Source organism: Brienomyrus brachyistius, unplaced genomic scaffold (genome assembly GCF_023856365.1).
Source record: "Brienomyrus brachyistius isolate T26 unplaced genomic scaffold, BBRACH_0.4 scaffold129, whole genome shotgun sequence".
Lineage (NCBI taxonomy): Eukaryota > Metazoa > Chordata > Actinopteri > Osteoglossiformes > Mormyridae > Brienomyrus > Brienomyrus brachyistius.
In genome coordinates, this window is record NW_026042404.1 from 118,536 (window position 1) to 124,493 (window position 5,958).

Here is a 5,958-nt window from a genome sequence, read left to right on the forward strand (position 1 = left end):
GCCGCCATGTTGCGTCAGGGTCAACGCATTTTAGGTTCTCATCAGTAAGAGGGTTTGTGAATCCGACACTGCCAGCTGATATCCTGGGAGGGGTTCGGCCTGTGAGTCATAACGTGAACCCATGCAGCAACGCAGCCAGCCGTGCGACCTGGCAATGTCGCATTTAAACATCGTCTCCGCAGGACAGCTACAACATGTTGCACAAACGGATCAACCACACCTGGGACTTCGTGGTGATGCAGGCGAAGGAGCAGCTCAGGTAAACCCCACCCCAGCCCGGGAATACTGTCGCATCGAGCTATGAAATCAATTTCATAAATGCACACAAGGGGACAGATGAGAATGGATGAATAAATCTCGTATTAAGAGGATGATGATGTTACCTAAATTAAAAAGTAACATGGTGTGTGGTCATAATTTCCCTCCTATCTGTTAAATCAGACCTCAGCCTAAACACTAGAGTCGGAAATCCATTTCTAAGTGAAAAAGGAAACAGAAAAATGAAAACCCTACCTTGCAGTTCAGTGATTACCGCTATATGCTAATTACCCAGTATGCTTTCTGACTCTCCATCGACTGCTCTGCTCCTACCAGGGCAGCCAAACAGAGGCGCAAGGCGGACCGCATCGTGCTGGAATGTCAGGAACAGGCCTACTGGCTCGTCAACAGACCGCCAGTAAGCACCTCCCCCGAAACCCCTGACTCCCTACATCTGCCCCGGCGAAAACCCAGTATGCTGTGATTAGAGTAAAGCACACACTGGGTAAACCTGAACTCAATGCACCTTGGCAGCTCGAATATCGCCTCAGGCTGGGGGCGATTCTAGGATTTTTTTGAGGTTGTGGGGCAGAGTGGTGGCTCTGGGCCTAGGGATCTGTGCAAGCAAGTGGAAGGTTGTTGGTTCAAATCCTGTGAATGCCCAGAGTGATTCTACTCCGTTGGGCCTTTCAGCAAGGGCCTTAACCTGCAATTGCTTTGTCCTGGGTATGACATTAATCTACATGCAGGCCTGTTAGGAGATCCTTCAACTTACAGGGGAAACTTGGCAGGATTGGCAGGAAGGCATAGGCAGGGTCCCATTCCCCCACAGAGAGCTGGGGGGTTGTGCAGTTCTCTCCCACGACAACGGGTTTGTTCAATGAAGGAAGGCAAAGGAAACATCTGTAAGGACATATGGAACATTTCCGGTATAATTTTCGATCTCCGTCATCTCCAGAGCATTGAGCTCAGCAAAATTCACGGGGGGGGGGGGGGGGGGGGGGAGTTTTATCTTCGTTAAGTAAGACACACAGAGTGTCTCCATGCATACTTTGTGGGGGAGGAATATATCACTTCAGGCCTGATAACCCACTACTGCTTCAGTGTGATCATGAAATATTTACTTAGCTGGGAAGAAGCCTATGTTCTGTGGGACGAGAGCTTTCAGAAGACAGACAGGACAGCAGGCTGCGGGAATGAGCAACTGCACCCTCGCTGAGTGTAATTTGGAGTTCATGAATAACACAGGAGAGTGGAGAATGAAAGTGTGGGACAGGAGCAGAGTGTGGTGTGTATCTGGCTTAATCCCGGCCGTCACTAGGGCCCCTTTCTGCTGGGTGCGCAGCATCTCTCAGGGCTAATAAGCATCAGCGTTTATGTGGGCCATTATCCCCATCCGGGGCGGCATCAGGAGGTGGGAATGGCAGCCACGCAGCTGCGGATCACATCCTAAATTCAGCTTATTTTGCAGATGTACCTTTTATTGAGACTAGAGCAGTTGGGGGTTTAGGGACTTCTCTCAGGGGTCCAGTGGTGATGTCACTCTGCTGACTGTGGGATTTAAACCGGCAACCTTCCAGTCATAGGCGGCGACTGCCAACCCGCTCAGCCACACACCACCTTCATTGATGAAACCCACCGTTTTGACGCCAATTAGACGGAAACACAGTTGAGCCAAAAACCACGCAGCGTAGGGCCCCCCAGTCAGGTGCTGCTCGTGTTTAAAAGGCAGGGACGCTCTGCACTCTGGTACGGCCAGGTGGACGGGGGAAGCTGGGGGGGGGGGGGGGGATTAAAACCAGCAAATGACAAAATGGCCGCTTCCTGCCTCCTTTCTCTTTGCCCGAGAAACACGAGACGCATCGCTAAGACTGGTGATGCTTGGATCTGGGAGAGAGGAGTGCGAAGGGACTGGGAGACGGCCTGAAGCTAAAATGCAGACATGCTGTGTTTGCGTCTCCCCCCCCACCACCCCCCCACTTGTTGGGCCTTTTAAACGAGCTGGAAGAGGATCCCACCTCCGGAATACCGGATCCATTATCTGACCTCTATTCCTGCGGCTCAGGCTTAATGCTGCATGTTAGCGGAGAGATAATGGATGTAATTGCAAATAGCAGCGTAATAATTTGCCAAATAGTCTCTCTGCTGTTAAGTCCTGAGCTGATCTGAAGCACTTTAATTGGGATTTAAGGAAACCATGTTAAATCAGATTGCATTCAGTATCGACATTTGGTTAGTTTATTCTGTAAAGCAGGGTACCCCAGTCCTGATCATGGATACTGTGTCACCGACTGGCCCTCCAGGACCGAATGGTCCTTTTGGAAAGCTGTCACACTGTCCCCTACTGGGCAGTGTCGCCATGGGCTGTACCCAGTGGCATCATGGGAAATGTGACCAGTAGTGCTAAGGGGTATTAATGCAGCGTTAGACCGGCGTCAGTCTGCTTGAGAGAAACGAGCTCACTCTTCATCTGAAGTTCAGCTAAGGATTTCTCACCCTCTGATTTTCTGCAGCCGGGAACATTCAGCGTTCAAGAACAAGGCCCTGAGCGAAGGAACCGGCACAACTCCCGAGTCCAGCTGGTCTGAGCTTTTTATTAAGCATATACATTTTTTCCGTAATGCCAGTACCTGCTGTTTATCGCCTCTGTCAGTCACAGGACCGGATCCGGGCAAACAAGAGAGCCGCTCGGGGCCTAGATAAGATCAAAGTCATGAAGAAAAAATATGTATATTAATATCTATATATATATGGCAGCTATAGGCAGAATAGGCTGTTGCCTTGGGCCCCCAAATTACCCAAGGAAGTGAAGTGATAATCAGTGTTTTTGGTGGGAGGGCATCCGAGGGAAGCTCGTGTGTGAGTGTGACAGCACTTCGTTGTGCTCATCTTTCTGTCTCACTTCTTCCTCACTTCCTGCTCTCGTTTTCCATGCTAACGTAAGTACGTCAGCAGTCCCACAATACATACTCGTAATAGTGCTATATTATTCATGGTTTCTAGACTGGATGTCTGCTTAGTAAAGCCAGGAGCTGAGTGTGAGCAGAATTCCTACTGTCTGATTCCTTGCATGTGATTCGCTCGTGGGAGTTTTACCCTCACAAAAATGTTCTGAGGGCAGAAGGAAAAATGATTGGTTCAGAGAGATAACCAATTAGATTGTAGAGGAGGTGGGTCTAAGGAACTAGAGGAGGCAGGAACAAGACATCTGATTGGTTGACCCCCCCCCCTCCTCTAGTTGCCTGTATCCACCACTTCTACAGTCTGATTGGTTATCTCTCTGAACCAATGAACCTTGTGCCCTCAGAACATTTTTGCGCAAGTAAAACTCCCATAAACATGTGGCTTATATCATGTTTAGAGACGGTTTTGTTTCTTCCTTCTTTACAGAACAGAACGCGGACTACTACAAAAGAGAGGTAAGCCTGAAAGAATTTAGAGTGAACCTATTTCAGCTGATGGGATGGTTGCCAAGAACAACCAAAGAGGGTGATTAAGTGGGCTCTTAAGAATGCTGTCATAAGAAAATTGCTTCGGAAGGATCTACATCTGTGTTGTCGTTTTCTTTTGTTGGCTCTCAGATATTGACAAATTCTGTTTAAAGGTACAACAGCATGGCTCTTATCAGGGCTTGGATGTGTACCATGCTGTGCCTTTTTTCTGACTCTTATATTCCCCGTGTGATTTTTCATGGCTCCCGACACCAGATTGAACACATCAGGAAATCCCTGGGCCGCTCGAGGGTCAAGTCCTCCATCTGCCTGGAAAGGTTGGATAACAGCCTCCCCCACCTACCCCCCCCCAACACCTGTGATTCAGCCTCAGTCCCAGCATAGCTGGGGGACCACTGGTTCGACACCAGTCCACATTAGTCCCTAACTGGGGGATATCTCTGGGTATTCTGTATACTGTGCCTCTGATTGGTGGGGGGGGGGGATCTATTTCATGTTAATTCTGACAAAAATGCTGGGGACTGCTCTTTGTGAAAATCTAACCTCGTTATTTCGTTCTTTCGTCCATCTGCCCATCCATCTTTCACCATAAATCTCAGAGTCACACATATCCTGGATTAATGATGCCTAACTAATATTGAAACCGGTTGACTATTAAACTGAATTGAACTGTATTTAACTGCAAATAATTACTTAATATTGATCAGAAGGTCGCCGGTTCAAGCCTGGCTTCAGCACACTTGTGGGTCCTTGAACAAGGCCCTTAACCCCCAGGTTCCTGGGAGCCTCTACGGGCAGCTGCCCTTTGCTACCAAGCTTTCTCTCACCTATGGAGAGCAAGATGGAGGAGATGAAAAGAGAATTTCCTTATAGGGTTCAATGACGTATAATCATTTCGTCACCATTTCGAGCTCCAGTTTGCTGGAATATGCCAGCATTGAACCTGAATATTTGATGACTTGCAAGGATTATAGAAAGTAGGACTAAAACTGGGAATGGCTGGTCTTCTGTGTTCAGCTTCCTTAAGTTCAGCGAGCAGTACCTGAACCATGACCCCATGATGCAAGGCTGCCCCCCCAGCAACCCCTGGATAACAGATGACACGGCACTCTGGACGCTGAATGCCGACATGTGAGTGTGCGTTACCGCGCCCCATCCTGCCTCTTCAGGGCCACACCCCCAGAGGTGACTGTCGTCTCTTCACTTCCACGCCTCCTGGTGCAGGGTGGAGACACCCACCAAGCTGCGGGTGGAACGATGGGGGTTCGGCTTCACGGAGCTCCTTAGGGACCCTCTGGGACGGTGCAAGTTCAGGGAGTACCTGGAGAAGGAGTTCAGTGGTGAGCAGCATGTAGACCCCCCCGCCCAAGTAGATCAGCTTCATGGAGGCATCGTCAGCAAGTAAGAATCATATTCATTATTTGATCACTGCGGGCCTATTTGGGCAGTGTGTGACTCAGCAGATTGGGATTCATTGCAGGAGGTCATCAGCTCAAATCCCAGAGTCAGCTGAGTGACCTCACTATTGGGCCGTCGATCAGTTACTCCAGGGACTGACTGACCCTGCCCTCTCAAAAAAAAAAAAAAATAGGATCTAGCATCTGCTAAATTAATAATCATGATCCCTCTATGAAAGGCAATTCTCCTCCATATTGGCATCGTGATGAGCGCCTCCTGCAGGTAGCTGATGCATGCGCTGTTTCATTCACAGTGGAGAACCTCTGTTTCTGGGAGGCCTGTGAGGACATCCGGCACGGCGAGAGCGCTACGATCCCGCAGAAGGTGGAAGAGGTCTACAAGTGAGTGCGACCTTGTGGCCCAGTGGGACAGTTTGCATCCCAGTTGAATTTAGAGCAGGCCCTGATGTGGCACTTGCTTACTCCCAGTGGGACTGCAAAGCTCAGGCTCATCACTTCCTTCCCCCCAGGCAGTTCCTGGCCCCGGGAGCCAGCAAGTGGGTAAACGTGGACAGCAAGACCATGGAGAAGACCCTGCAGGGCATGAAAAGCCCACATCGTTTTGTCCTGGATGACGCCCAGATGCACATCTATTTCCTGATGAAGAAGGTAGGAGCATTAACTGTGCACAGCCATGAAAGTGGATGACAGCTTCATTAAAACGGGCTCTCGGCCTCTCCTCTCACCCTCAGGACTCCTACGCCCGCTATTTAAAGTCCGATCTCTACAAAAACATGCTGGCTAGAGCCATAGAACCACAAGAGACCAAAAAAAGGTAAAACTATTATCTT